The sequence below is a fragment of the Pavona decussata genome, unplaced genomic scaffold (assembly GCF_977016875.1).
Source record: "Pavona decussata unplaced genomic scaffold, jaPavDecu1.1 SCAFFOLD_426, whole genome shotgun sequence".
Classification (NCBI taxonomy): domain Eukaryota; kingdom Metazoa; phylum Cnidaria; class Anthozoa; order Scleractinia; family Agariciidae; genus Pavona; species Pavona decussata.
In genome coordinates this window covers 154,151-170,064 of record NW_028145783.1, presented here as the reverse complement: position 1 = coordinate 170,064, position 15,914 = coordinate 154,151, and the positions used below count along the sequence as shown (strand labels likewise).

Genomic DNA, 15,914 nt, shown 5'->3' with positions numbered 1-15,914 from the left:
TGTTTTCTTAGCTTTGGAAGTTTACCCATCAAGTCACTCGATTCAACAACAACAATAACTTCATTAATTTGTGTCAAAATACTTTAGCATACCTACTAATTGGAGACACAGTAAATACCAAATAAATATAAAATATTAAACTCGATCAAAGAGTCCAAGATCGATTTCTGGCAAGTCTATTTGAAAAGTGTGTTCACTCACAAATTCTCTTTCACACATCTCTGTGAAGTCCATGACCCCGGAATCTGGCTTGTTTCCATGTGTCCTAAATGAAGGAAGAAAAACCCACTGTGCACAGAAAAGGCCACGCGCCTTACTGATGGAACAAAGAAATCCCAGCACATTCGACATTCTACCCCTGTAGTGGATTCACACGTTAACTTTAAATTGTGCCTTTAAGTAGCAAATTACTAATGACGACTGCCAACGGCTATCTAGCCTCATTGATAACCAAACATTAGTAGGTCGGTTCATAAACTGCGTTCATCTAACATGTCTCTTCCACAATTCCATAAAAAAAAACCAGTTTTTCCCTGAGTTTTAAGTCAACCTCGTACGGCGAAGGTGCCAGCTTCCTTTTTGTGCCTCTAAACTCTAGAATTCGCTGCCGCAGCAGGGTGATTAAATCGTCTGCAAGCTTGAAATGAGAAGCTGAAAATCTAAATCTACAAAACTAAAACTAAAAATCTAAAAATCTAAAAAAACTAAAAATCTAAAAAAATCTAAAATTAAAAATCTAATCTACGTGATTCAATGTAACCGCTGTAATTTACAATACATAGGGGAGACTAAACGACGCTTAAACGCTTTAATGAACACCGTCGCACCATAGATAACCCTAACACTAAATCTTAACCCACCACAGCCGCAGAACACTTCCTCACCGCTCCTAACCACACCGCTAACGACATGCAATTAATCATCATAAAAAAAGTCTTCTCTAACCAAGACTCAATCCGTAAGGCCAGGGAAGCCTTTTTAATCTCAAAAGGCAGAACACTTCTTCCACATGGCCTCAATATTCGCGAAGAAATTTACTAGCCTTTTTTCTTTTTTTTTTTATTATTATTTCATTTGCTTCATCTTTTATACTGTCAATCACTCTAGTTTTACGTAGTTCCGCTATTGCGCAAATATTTGTTATATAAGCGCATGTCCCAATGCAAATTCTCATTGTACCTGAAGAAGGCTGGTTTGGCCAGCCGAAATATAGTAACCTCTAAAACGTAATTCTACGTTGTATCGGTCTCTGCTTCTCTTATCATATGAAATGAGACGACTTGAACTCTGACTTCGGCTTTGGTATTTTGTATTTCCCTCTCCCGGCTTTGCCAGCGAACCAAAGCCGGAAGGAAGACCAATCTCGTTCCTAGGGTCTCCTCTCTTTCCGTCTCGCCCCGGGGAACGGAAAGAGGAGTGACCTCAGGGAACGGTGTTGAAGAAGGACTAGGGAAGGCTTATCACGCACTGAAACCAGTAATGATATAAGGAATAAGAAATTTTCATGATTTTATTTGTTTTTTCTTTTGAGGCCGTGATTTTCAGCACGTCTTCAATTGATGGTTTACCACCATCAATTAGATAGGCGAGACGCTAAACTTGCGGTTTTAATATTCAAGTCTGTATTCATTTGCTCGTTGCAATTGACCGTTGGGGCTAATTTTCCGGCAGCACCTCAAGAAAATGCTGCTTAGTAGTTTCCATTTGAATGGTCACACGGCTTTAGATAGCTGCATAGCAATTGTTATCTTGAGGCTTTATGCATTTTTCGCTGTGTAAACGCGCAAACATTCCTCTCGTCCCAATATCCGCGCGGTCAGAAAGCGAAGAACGCGCAAAACCCCATCGGAAAATAACGCTTGCAAACAGGGTATACTTTGAAATATCTTTAGGATTTCATCAACAGACCCAAAAGTTAGAACCACCTTGTACAGCATAATAAACAGCACCACAGGAAAGTACTGCTCAGTAGCTTTCATTTGAATAGTCACACTTTAGGATTTCACCCCCAGACTCAAAAGTTAGAATCACCTTGTACAGCATAATAAACAGCACCGCAGGAAAGTACTGCTCAGTAGCTTTCATTTGAATGGCCACACTTTAGGATTTTATCCACAGACTCAAAAGTTAGAACCACCTTGTACAACATAATGAACAGTACAAAACTGAAGAAAGAAAGTTCTGCTCAGTAGCTTTTATTTGAATGGTCCATTGTGGAGTGAGAGAATAGAACTAAATACTGGAAAATATTTTGACCTCGAGTCTATGGGTTAAAACTGAGTTTCCTGTTTCTTTTGTTCTAGATCGTATTCAGTCTGCATTCAGTACATATTATCTCATATCATTGCGAGTATACGTGATTCTTAATTGTTTAAAAAGCCTTTAAAATCATACCGATATGCGCGATCATTGAATACAGAATACCCGCAAAATGACCTTTTGTCTCTTGGACTTATGTAACACAAATGTCGAACGAGTCAGCGTAGTCAAGCAAGGCCATTCACGAGGGACAGTTGCTGGTTTCTTCGAAATTCTCGACAATACAATACAGTTCTGTTGCCGGTGACGACGTACGTCTTTTCAGTGAGCGAATAACTGCAAATCATCTCTTCCTTCACTCGACATATTCACAGTTGAAGTATTTGAGCCACTTATCCGCGTTGTTGTTGGTGAGTAGCTCTTAACAGTTGATTTGAAGATCATTGTAGATATAATTTTGTTGCTTCTGTTTTTGGTGCCAAAAAAACTTTGAGTTCACTCGACTACGACGTTGAGTGAGGCTCCGATGTTTTTTAACACGTTTTAACCAGTCGGTCTCAGTTTGTGGTGGTAGGTATCCACATCAGAGCCGTAAATCTAACTGGCTGTCAGGTCGCGGTTGTTCAAGGAGCGGATAAATTTATCCAGTGGATAAACCGGTATCCAACGGATAAATTGTATTGGTTGGAGTACATTTTATCAACTGGGTGGCAATTTTTCTACTGGATAGAGTTATCCACTCTTTGAACAACCGGAGCCTGTGGAAAGATTAATAAAAGAAAAATAAAATGCGGAAATTATGGGAATTCGGTAAAAATACTAGTTTTCACAAGAATGATTTCAGAAATTATTGAAAGCTTTAATCTTGTAGCTGGAACATAGAAAGGAGTCGTATCCTTCAAATCCACGTCAGCAGCATAATAACATTTCAAAACATGTTATTTAACAATTATTTCACGAGCGCGCGTTGGATATGAGATAATTATGGATAGCCAACGAGGCGTGTAGCGCCGAGAAATATCGCTACATCTTGCTGATTTCGCTTTGCAAGAACAACCAGAAGGCAATTTAATGGTCGCGAATTCTCGGGCATGGTATAATGGCTCATATAACTTGGCTGCTAAGCCAATCAAGTCCCTGGAATTGCATTATACAATGATCCAGTTTTTAATAATTTCAAATAGCCTTGTTCTTAATTCCGGCTAACAGTCGCTTTTATATGCGATCAGTGATTATACCGGCGAGCATTTCTCGCAGAAAACTCACGGGCGAAAATCTTTATTCTATAGTTAACTTAAGCTCATTTGGATCTATTTGTACCAGCCTAATCGGAAATTACAGGCGAAGATAAAGGAAAATCAGTCTATCCTTAATATAACTGGCCTTGACTTTTAAATTGGACTTGGGTCTGTTGACATGACCTTCCCACACAGTCCGGTTGAATGCTGTGGCTAAGACGAAGAATATCTACACCAGGACCAAAAAAGGAAAAGATTGTAAAGCAATAAAAACTTTGTCATCATGAATTGTTTCTTATAATACCCTATCACGTGACAACTGAATACCAGTCTCTCCCGTTTTAGAGTCATTTAGGCAATCTTTTCCATAGGCAGTGTTTCAAAAATCCTACATAAAAATATTCCTTTCGATTTTTTGAACTTTTTTTAAAGCGCTATATATAAGTATTACTATATTTGATATCGAAAACGAATTGCATGAGAGAGCGATCTGGGATTTTTGCGAGACAGGCTACGTAATCTGGGCATCTTTCTGCTCTATTAGGCGATTCAAAAGAAAGATTATACACAATTATTCGCTGAATTCTCCTAGCGCAGATAAAAGATAACTTGAAGACATCTCATAAAATAATTATCTTTTTATTTACGCAAACTTTTCTTGCAGTAACTGAAAATTGCTATCGCAAGAAATACAGTCTTTGACAGTTCTGACGAAAATTCGCATCTTAACACGTCCACACAGCGAACTGTTTGGAGATTCCATCAAGGCCGCCTAAGATTTAATGTAGATACAATCTATCACAAAGGTTTGAATTTCAAATAACGGATGAAAGGCTTTCTCGAATAATCCCTTCAGGAATAAGAAAGGCTTCAATGATGCCCCGCCGCTAAATAATCAACCTAGAGAGCTTGTTATTTTTACAGGGCATTTAGATACGCATGCTATGCAGCACGTTTCTATAAGTGACTACAGTTGTAATACAAGTTCTATAATAACCTGCTAAAAGGGTGATATCCAGGGTATACTTGAGGTGGACATTAATTGAAATCTCTCGGCGACGTATACCAGGTAAGGAAACGCATAAAAAGTAAGTAAACGCGTAAAAAGATAGAGCGTACTATGTGAAAATATGGTTCACCGGTCTCCTGATTACTAGTACCATGTACTGAGCCACAGAAGACTAAGGCCATTAAACTAGGTTCATGGGACAAACATCCTGCATACTGCAAGGATTAGAATGTCAATGTATGGCATATGCGCAATGGAAATAATACGATGGAATATTGTGAGAAGATAGAGCTGTTGAGGTTTTAGTCACCGAGACTTCTAGGGTATGAAAAATAGTCACTTGGTCTGACTATGAAGTATTGTTACAGGGAGTTGAGTACTTAACGGACCCGCGCACACTCATATCCCAGATATCCAGGGGGTTATAGATCTCGGGTGTGTTGCGCTTTGATTACAGGAGTCTTCACGAATGTCGTCTCTCGTCAGTGTAAGTTCCGAAATGTCGAGAATATACAAAGGGTTTGCGGTTAAGAGCAACAAAAAATTTACGAAGTCGGAAGTATACATCATTTTTAAAGGCACAAAATAGCTGTAACCTTACACTGAAGAAGATGGTAAGAGGCAGAACAAACAAGGTATTGATCTTAATCCTGAGTCGGATAATGATGTGATCTTTTTATCGGGGGAAATGATCATCACCTTAAAAGAAAAAAAAAAGGAGAACAAAAGAACAGTAGTGATTAAACGGTCAAGTTCAATTCTCTGCGAGTTCCGATCTGTAAAAAAAAGGTTAAGTTTTTTATTGGCGCCAGAAACTATTGATCGAAAAGACAAATATACAATAAGACATTCTTCAGCTGCATATCCTAGTTGAAAATGTTTAACAGTTTATACCTAAAATTACATCTGAATGAAAGTTTGCCAGTGAATGGCCATCCTTTCAAAGTGGAAAACTAATGATATCCCTCTAAACTTTTTGGCAATCTTTTCGAGCTGGGCAGCGCAGCGATGTAATGGAAGGAGGGGAAAGCTCTTTTCTCATATTAACTACATCAAGCCAATGATACACGGTTAAACATTTGTTGAGCAACAAATATTGCAGCTGCTGTTCAACAAATGTTGAACAGTGTATCATGTGATGTTGAACGTTGAAATATGCCGTTCAACACGTTGAAAGTTGTTGAACGTTGTTGAACAAAAATAGAGCTTGGCTCTATTCCGTTCAACAAGTTGCCGCAACAAGTCAACAAGTCGCAATAATGTTCAACATTTGTTGATCAACAAAAGTTGAACGATGTTGAACCCGGCGTGTATCATTCGCTTAAGATACGTGGCGTGTAAGCCCAAAGAGCAGGGATACTGAGTCGCTTTGCCAGCTGGAAAAGATTTTGAAAGCCAGACTTTTGATCTTTTAAATGGGGCATTATTTTTAACAATACCACGTACAGTGAAGAATTTTTCATCTGAAATAGGGCAAATGTTTAAAACATTTTAGTCTAAGGTATTTTTATAAAGAATTTGACAATTTTGGTCAGATGAAATGGGGTTAGAATTCCGAGCTCTGATGGGTTGTACACCTACACCAAGAATTCAATGGCCGGGACAGTCTCGGCTAGCCTGCCTACTCCAGCTGAGTACAGTATCAGTTAGTGCCACGGTACTTAGAGCTTTTAATTATGCTTTGTAACTTGTGTCTCATAAAATCATGAAGTTAGCTATGTAAATGGAAGCTAATGGACAGCAACTTTTTAGTTTTTGAAACGTAGAAGTTTGTAAATGTGTCATTTTTTAAAAAGACATTGAATCACGTCAAGAGGCAAAACGCTCCAAGAGAAGCTAAAAGAAGCATTTTGTTATCCCAACAATGCAATGATCCAACCCTGTTTTCACAGTTAATTGCGATAATCCCCTTAAATTACGCAATACATTTTTGTGTCGACCTTATTAAAATAATCCTTACTTGAGACATAACTAATCCCAGCAATTTTGAAGGAGGGAGAAAAATGGTCGGTTGTTAAAACAGGAAGGACTGCGAACTTGGCACTCATCGACGCAAATGATGAACGATAACATTTCCGGCTTGCTTTACTCTCTTGGTGGCAGTGTAATTGGATGGTGTGGGTGGGGCTTAACTGAATTGGCCAAAATTTTAGCTTTCAGCCGATAAATGCATACTCCTGAGCAACCAGGGAGGAGGAGGGGGGGGGGGGGTGAGTACTCGAGAAAGTCTTGAGTCATATGGGAGGCTCAGCCCCGAGGTCCAAAGCCTTACCCTTTTATAAGCCTTTTTTGACAGAAAAGGAACTCTATCTTTTTCCCTAGAAAATGCTACTCCTTTCACATGCATATCGCACAAAGACTGCACCTTTTTTCGGTGGTTCTCTTCGAGATATTTTGAAAGGCTCTTTTAAATACCTAAATGACAGTTTTCTCTACCTTTTTCTATACCTCAGCTCATGAAATCCCTTCCCTTTTATATGACTCCATCCTGGAAAAGGTATCCGTTTCACATATACATAACTACAGTAGGAAAACTGCATCTGTTTTCGATTGGTTTAATCGAAATATTTTGAAAAATGACAGCTTTCTCTACCCTTTTCTATACTTCAGCCCCCCTTTTATGTACCTCCACCCTGAAAAAGGTATCCTTTTGGGTGGAGCCTCTACATATAGTCCATCATAGCTGAGAAATGCTTCAGCACGTACCTAGAGTTAGGGAACACTTTCAAAGCCTAGTTCTCTATAGTGTTGTCTGTTTCTCCCAAAACGCCGAGTGTGTGATAAAAGAAATAGGATTAAGTTTTAAAGTGTTGCTACTAGATTTTACCAGTATTACAAGGTGACAAAAAAAAACCCGGGGAAGAAACAAGTGTACCACTTGATTGGGAAAAGAGCGTAATTGGAAAATTGAATTCCACTACAAGTGTGGATATTGACCCACTGAGGAGCCATATATATTTTCCCAGCTAGAGTCATGGGATTTGTGTTCCACTAAATTATGAAAATTTGAACGAAAGTTAATTGGAGTATTTTTCGATGCAGCGGCTTTTTATGAATGTTGGCTATATGCTGGAAAAGTAGCTCAGCAACTTTCAAGTTTATGGTAAATGCTTCCGTCGCTGAGGTGTTTTACAAGAATTTCTTTTTCTGGATTCTGAACTTGCGCAGTAGCCGGGATAGTCTGGGCAAAGTCGAAATATTTCCTTTTGAATTTCCGGCCTTAAACGAAAACGGCAATCCACTAATTAGTTGGGCTTAAATCTTTTCTGGATAAGTGAGGTAGTCTCAGACTAGAGTAAGGGCCACTTTAGCGTTAATCAAACCCGAGCAGAGAAGATGATCAATTTTCGAAATAGGTACTTGTTTTCCCTGATTACGTGTATCGCAAAGATTTAGCCGAATATGTTAGCGATCTTCAGAGAAATGTGAACGAGAATGATCTAGTGAAAAAGTAAGGTAAGTTGAAATCGCTCTCGAATATGGTTGTATTTCTCCCTTTTCGTTTTGTTGAAAGTACTCTTACTCGTTAATCATTCACGAGATCGCAGCCGACTGGATACGCTCCTTTTGGTTACTGGTGCATTCACATGCTAATTTTTATTATTAAAAACTGGATCATTGTATAATGCAATTCCAGGGATTTGATTGGTTTAGCAGCCATGGTATCTGACGAGCCATTAAACCATGCCCAAGAAAAAGCGACCATGAAATTGTCTTCTGGTTGTTATTGCAAAGCGAAATCAAGCAAGATCTTGATTGTTTTTAAAAAAACGTTGGCGCCTCGTTGGCTATCTACCATCTCATATCCAACGCGCGCTCGTGGAATTATTGTTGACAGGTTTCATCCTCTCTAACTTCTTGTTAATTATTTGTTAAATTAATTCTAATGTTTTCCTTTTTGTTCATTTTTCGACCTCCAGTCGAACAGCTCCGCTAATTGTGGGAAACTAAGGGGCTGTTTACAAGGAGGGAGGAAGATGCTAGAAGGCGGATCAACCTAGCGCCATATATTTTCGTTTACATGCAAAAAGGTGTACTTGGCCCTAGCGCTAGGATCTTCTTAGCTGACAGATAGGAAGATCCTAGCACTAGGAAGATCGTAGCACCATGTAAACTACCTTTGCTCGGAAGATCCTAGTACTAGGGACAAAAAGAACAAACATGGCCGCAGCCGGGCGTTCAGCCTTTTCCTTCTCCACTTGGTAACCACCCCGACCGAAATGTCTGCATGTAAATCAAACGAAATGTTGTTTTACTCCTCCCTCCATGCAAACAGCCCCTAACGTTGTAAAAGCGTGTACAAGGTGAACGCTACAATGAAAATGAAAACACCAAAGCAACACAAGAATTATTTCTTTAATTCATAGCTTCCTTTCCAGCTCGTTCTTGAAAAGTTTTCTGGCACAGATTTTTTCCAGGTTTTTATTTCGTTCCACCAAAAGAAAATAATGTGACAGAGAGGGAGACCCCCAGTATAGGCCTTGGGATATGTGAATTTAACTAATGTTATTTTTAGATGTCGTGAAAACGGAAATCTGTTTCGCGAGACGTCCGCAAACGTATCTAGAAGCCTGTAAATGCCACTTAGAAAACCATAGCAACAACAACAACAACAAGCTTTATTTGCATGACTATAACAAATACAGTGAATATTCAACAGCTGACATTGCACAATGCGACGTTGGAACGCTCAGTTGACTTCCTGTCGACGTCACACTGACCGTTTGCGGACGTCTCGGGAAACCAACTTCCGTTTAGACGATGTCTAAAAATAAATTAAGTAAAAATTCACACATCCCAGCCAACGCCCCTAGTTTCCCTCTCTGTCCCATACCCCCTGACTGCCGCGCCTCTTTTGCTCTGATGAAGGCCTAACGCTCGAAATATCAGCTCTCGATCTTTTTACGGTTGCCAAATTACCTTGTCAACTCTGTTGACAAATGACTGATTGCCCCTTGGCCTCTTAGAAAGTTCTGCTGTCTTTAACGTAGGTTAGGAGGACAAATTGCGTGCGACGGTCACTTCACTCATGCTTTATTTCATGGTAAAAATAATATTTTAACAAGCAAGCTTTCCGACTCGAGTTTTCAGAGCAATTCGTTTCGTTTCAAACCAAGAGAAAATAAGTTCAAACTACTTTTTTCCCCTGTTTTGACCGTACGAACGATTATAAACAATTTGCTGGCTTATCTTCCATGTTTGCAACAATTGCATGTTAGCTCGCTGAACTTTGAAAACCACACAAAGCCCTGGAGCTTTTCCATCACAAATTAGCTCAGAATGTTTTAAACTGTTGCACTTCGTTCGTTCATTAAAACTTCATTATCCGGCATTCCTGAGAGGTGAGCTATTTCAGAAATTCGTGCATCGTGTTTCATCGTGGTTTTGAAACAATCGAGCCTGTCTCCTCGGCTTCTATCAGTTTTGTCGTGGCTTGCTTGACAAATAACTGCCCTACTCAAAGGGAAGAGACTTTGTTATGGTAAGGAATAATGCATGATTTAGAGTTATAACCTGTATCCGTTTTTTGTACCATTTAACGTTGTTGTTGTAGCTGACACTGTTAAAAAAAGGTTAGAATTAACAAAATAAACACGTGTAATTAGAAAATGACCATAATGTGGACATTTTAGGGAAAAAAAATCCCGCATAGTATAACTAGGTATATATAGAGATATATATACCTTTATACATGCATACATTTTGCAACTCAAACTTCATTCACGCTCACCTTTTTCAGAAGAAGATTAATGTTTATTATGTAACAGTGGTGCATGTATAATTATGCATGGGCTGTGTGGAAATCTTTCGCATTGTAGTGATGTTTTAAGGAAGACCAAGCCTTGCAGGGGTAAATTGGAGAATCAAGATGGAACATTTAACTAGGGAACTAAAAGCAGTGCAAAAACCTAGTCCTTGAAAGATTTTGGAATAAAAAATATCTTTTTCAAATTGTTCCGCAAGTTGACGAGATTTTCCTCGCCCGTACCTCACCCCCAAAGAAGAGAAACGTGACCCGTCTGATATAACCTGTGATCAAGCTCTTTTTTCGTTTCACTTGACAAATCATTCCTGTGGGAAACGCGAAACTACAAAAAAATTAAAAGGAAATATGAACGCTGCCAAATTGGGCGGATTGGAGGTTAAACCGTTCATTACACAAAACCCAATGAGATAGTGTCTTGTTTCAAAGCAGTTCAAAGACAGTGTTAGTTCAAGCACGTGTAGTCAGTCATTCAATTCATCGCTGGTGATTCAAATGTTCTACGCTAATATTCCTCTGCAATCAAGATCAAAGCTGTTCACGCTACCACCCTTATTCACAAGCCGTCCCTGGAACAAATTCTTGTGAGGCTACTATGCAGGTCCCCCACGGGGCCGTGCGTCAGGTTAACCGCTGAATGAAGAAAATTCGCCTTTAACAAATTTAATTTAATTTAATTTCACTTACTGAATTCGTCACTGAGGATATTATATAATAGAAATACAATAAAAATACAGGCTGTGACGGGGGAAAGAAACAAAACTTGCGTCCCTATTGCAATCTGACCCCCCAAATGGAATAAGAAATGTCGCAAATATTGCTGATTCAAAAATTCGTTGGAAAACAATACAAGAAATGCTGCGGTTTGACCGCGGTAAAACGTGAAAAGAAATAAGAATGGTTTTTTCTTGAGAGCTCCGAAGCTGGTCGTCTGTGAGTTTACTAAATCAATTATGATTTACTAAAAAAAGTTCAAAAGTTCTTTTTTAAGCGAAGTATATATGTGGTTACTAGTTGGCGCCAGGAAATCATAACATGTTCACATGGGCAGAAATGATGAGCTCCCGTGAGCGCTGTGTGTCTATTTACAGGAAAACCAAATAGTATTAATCTGACGCATGCGCAGGCGTATGACCGCGGTGAATTCTGCGGTAAACCACCTAACCGGCCGCTTTCCATTTAGCCAAAATTTTCCGTTGGAAATTCAGGAAACTTTCCATCTCCAATGGAACGGCTTTTTTCCATTCGTTCCCCACTTGCGATCTTATTGGTAAATCAAAAAACGTATCCTGTGGTGCAATGATGACGCAAAAAGACAACAAGGTGGAAGTGGAAATTTTGTGCAAATAGAACGATAATTTCCATTCTGACCAGTTGGAACAAACAGGAGAAAAAAATGGAGTACAGTCGACTCCCAATAATTAGAACTCTCGCTAACTCGAACCTCGCGGTAACTCGAACCAAAATCGATTTCCTCTGCATTTCCGTCATACATTTACTGTAATTTTACCCTCAGTAACTCGAACCCTCGATAACTCGAACCTCCCGCTAACTCGAAGTAATTTTCCTTTCCCTTCAGGTCATTTTCTACATAATTTTACCCTCAATAACTCAAAGCATTTTTGTCAAGCCGTGACAAGTCAAACAAACAGTACTGCAGTCCAAAACATTGAATTTATTTTAAAGGAGCCTTTGAATTCTTTGTCTTTTTTTTTGGCATTAACAAAACGTGTCAGTTCAGTTCAAGTCCCCAGTGCCTACGTAGTCTTCTCCTGTTACTTTGTTTTGTTTTGTTTCACGTTACGATTTTTTACGTTCTGATTTATAATTTTGAAATATTATACCATTTTCACTCGACTTCTCTATAATTAAATTTGATTCAAATGTGACTTTGTGTGAATAGAAATAATTGAACTAAACACCGTTTTTTCCTTATTTCCGGTCATTTGCTCTCGACTCCCAATAACTCGAACTCCCGATAACTCGAACTTTTTCCAATTTTCCTTGAAAGTTCGAGTTATCGGGAGTCAACTATACCTACGAACGTCGTCTGTTTGTTCCGTGAACTTTCCGTTTGCCGAGATTCGAAAATTTTGGCTAAGTGGAACGTGCCCTTGGTGTCACGGTCGGAGCCATCACGGCTTTGTTACCGCTGACCAAAAATCGAGGCACCGAAAACGAGGATAAATTGTGGAAAAAACTGCGCACGCGTCCCACTTTTCATCGAGAGGGCCTGGGCAAAAGGACAAAAGATTAAAAATTTTCCGCATTTGGTGTTTTCAAAACCAACCCCAACGTTTGTGTAGAATGCTTGAATTTCAAAACCCAACGAGGATAACGCCTTTATCTTTGGACTTCTCGTCGTCTATTTTTCAAGTTTGGCTGATTAGATCTCCTGTGAGATCCAACCTACAAGCAAGCAGGATCTTTGTTCACGGCGTTTGCAGTTTTTAAAGTTTTCATTTATCTGCAACTCGAAGACTAAAGTTAATTGTGTCGAAGAACGATTTGGAGAAATACGTCACGTAGTAAAGAAATGTCACTGAAAAAAATTGGAAAACACTGCGGAAAACTAATCGATTACGCCTGATTGAACTCGTTTCACCAAAGAATCCATTTAAATAAAAATAAATAATAAAATAAAATAAATAGGAATTTCAGTGGAATCCACGGGGTGGCTCTTCTCTCCACTGTTTCCAGGTCGAATTGGAATCCATTTAATCAACAATAACAACAACAACAACAACAGCAACACTTTGCTTTGCCCATAGCTAAAGTTAAAGTTAATTTACAATCAATCAGGATAAAGCAAGGTTACAGAGGCGTGACAAGTTTTTTACTGCACATGGCCTGTAAAATATACATAAATGCAACAATACCTCCTTCAAAACGCCTGTTTATATTTTTAAAGTAAGGCACGCTAAGTAGTTTCCTAACAATGGAAGTATCTTGATTACCCCCTGCTGGCGAGCTTGTCGGCTTTCTTTCGCTACCTTTTCTCTATTTCGCAAGGAATAAAGACAACTGAGATATAGATAAATAAGTAAATGCAAAATACGACAACTGAGAGATTATGAAAGCCAGGCTTTAGCGGCTTCAGCGGACAATTGCATGAGGCCAAGTTGAAAAGTGTTCGTAAGTATAGGTAGACCTGCTTACAAGTGACCATAGACGCCCGCACGCAAACCCTTCAAGTCACTCACGAAACACGCCGTAATCACAATTAGTGCTCCAGCTTGCAAAGGGAGCAACTCAAAGGGATAAGTACGCCATGTAAACAAGGCGCTGACGTAAAGGAGGGCAGAATGGAAGTTGGAATTACAAGCTGCGACAACAAAAGGGGCCCTCCAGAGTTGAATGAGATCCATTCATTTCGCACGGCACCTCAAAATAGGGTTGGTCAATATCTTTCATCTGAAGAGTCTTGTTTGAGATAATTTTAAAACACAGAACCGCAAAAGCATACTCAAAATTATCTCTAGAAGTACACGGCATGTACCCAATCATCTACGTAGTAGGTCTGTGATCTACCCTTCGTGAGAAATCTGGGTAAGATAATAGGGACTATTAATATGGATTATGAATATGGGGTCGCTTGAAAATTTCAAGTAAATAATGTATGACCTCTTAAATAGTCTAATGAATTCAAAACCTCCTTTTTCTCTGCCTTGGCCACTTCTCAGTTGTCCACTTTTTAACTGGAACACAAGGCTAAACGCACGCCTCGCAACTGAAAACGCAACGTAGATTTATGCCATGAGATCTTCTATATGACCACAAAGCAAGGTAATATCTTTCCTCCAGTAATTTTCTATTGTGCGAGAAAAACTAGTTAGCAAGAACAGTATCCTTTTTCTTTTCTTATTCTTGCTTCATTAGAACAAGAGCCGGAAAAATGAAGGCTTAACGAAGGCTCTGCTCTCGCAGATAAGAAAAAAAAAAAAAAAAAAAAAAAAAAAAAAACGCGAAGTGAGCGACTTTTGCTTTGCAGATTTTATATCAAGATTTCTGGGTAGGATCTGAGCAGGGGCGACTGCTAGCAGTCAAGTGATAGCAGAGGGGTCAAAATAAATCGTCAGCTTTGATCCGGCTTTTAATTATCGCTAACATCTAGTGCAAGGAGATAAAAGTTCAATACGTGTACATGTGAACACCAAGACACTTTTTTCCCTCAAATATAACTACGATATCTCCAGCAATGTACAGTTCCAAGGAAGAAGTAAACAGTGAAAGCTCGCTTTTCTTCAATCTCGGTGGCAAGCCATTAATAAAGCCGTTTCGTATTAACGTGCGCACATTTGGTATTTAACCTATGTTTATGGAAGGCGTAAAAAATTGACAAAATTGTTTTATACAAAACTGATATGCAACCAATCTGTACGTCACGATGAAAGATATTGAACACACCTGCTCTTTCCGTGATTCTACAACAAAATATCAGCTTCTGCCAAAAAAAAAAAAAAAATACACAAACGCAAAAGAAAAAAAAATTGTAACAACAACATCAATGTTTGTTACTGTTACCTGTCTCTTCTCTGAAGGTGAGCTAACATGAAACGCCTATTTATTCAGTATAGTGGCAGGAGCACATGTTAAAGGTGATGGCGAGACCGGTAGCCATGAGCTCTGGGGATATACACGAGGAATGTTGAAGCCGATAGAGAAAAATACTGCATAACACTCCGTAACTAAAATCACGAAAACAAATCATAAACACCAACCCAGTTCGCCTTATTCATTCTTAAAGCAAGCAGGCAAAACAAATCCGAGTACTCTGCTCGTGTAATTGTGTGCTACTTTCGAGCCAGAACAGAAATCCCAGCGCGTTTCATTTGCGTGAGCCCAAATCTCGCTGAGCCAGAAAAACTGATCACTATCTTAGTATCTATCTGTATTTTTCCAAGGCCCTCAACTGCCATAATTAAATGACTGCGTGAATCGATATTCGCAGATGGGGCCGCAATTATAACAGCCATTAACAAGAGACCACTACTGCAATAAAGTTTATTGTTTTAGAACATTTGGAAACAAAAAATTCAGGAAAACCGTGCACGAAGCATTTCCGGTAAATTTTTTTCGGACGCTACTTGACCCACAAAGCGGGCTGTGATCCCAAAGATAATAAAACTAAACATGCTAAAGGCAAAGAAACGCAAGATCTTTCCTTTATTGTAAACATACCACAACGATAATAAATAGTGAAAAGAAACAAAATTGTTTTCGCACTTTGCATGAGTGTTAAGTATCTAAGAGGTCAGTGACATAATGCCACTGTACCGACTAAAAAAAAAAACTGAAGAGTTACCTCAGTCTGCTCTATCGTTTGTCAAATTGTCGCTTTCGAGGAGGAACCCAAATCAGGTTGAGTTTTAGCTCTTGAAAAGTCCAAGGACCACTTGGACAAAAAAACAGCAAAGTGAAGCCGGATCTTTGTGTAGATCAGGATCAGCAATATTAAATAAAACGTAAAACCAAATGCAAGGCCGATCGGACAGCTAAAAAGGGTAGCGTTTTCATCCCATAGGAATGGAAATATTGTAACCGTTTATTTCCAATTTTTACTTAGCTTTTTGCAGCCCCTGAAGAAGGCCACTTTTGTCTAACCGAAATATTGGGCAATAAAAGTACCCTTAAGTTTGGCTGT

The 15,914-nt window shown here is 39.1% G+C and overlaps 1 protein-coding gene across 4 annotated transcripts in view; it reads left to right on the top strand.

Moving 5' to 3' along the window:
* The first annotated feature begins 2,475 nt into the window (after positions 1 to 2,475).
* The window catches only part of LOC146450754 (cyclin-dependent kinase 6-like), a 33,569-nt gene continuing 20,130 nt past the window's right edge, over positions 2,476 to 15,914 (top strand). Inside the window, exon 1 of one of the 4 annotated variants that reach the window (XM_085100011.1) lies at positions 2,476 to 2,669. The gene's annotated coding sequence lies outside the window, so the exon portion shown is untranslated. Of the gene's footprint in view, positions 2,670 to 4,411; positions 4,567 to 7,828; positions 7,963 to 9,887; positions 9,989 to 15,914 lie in introns of those variants that run through there. The other 3 variants (XM_085100010.1, XM_085100014.1, XM_085100013.1) reach the window with 3 other exon arrangements.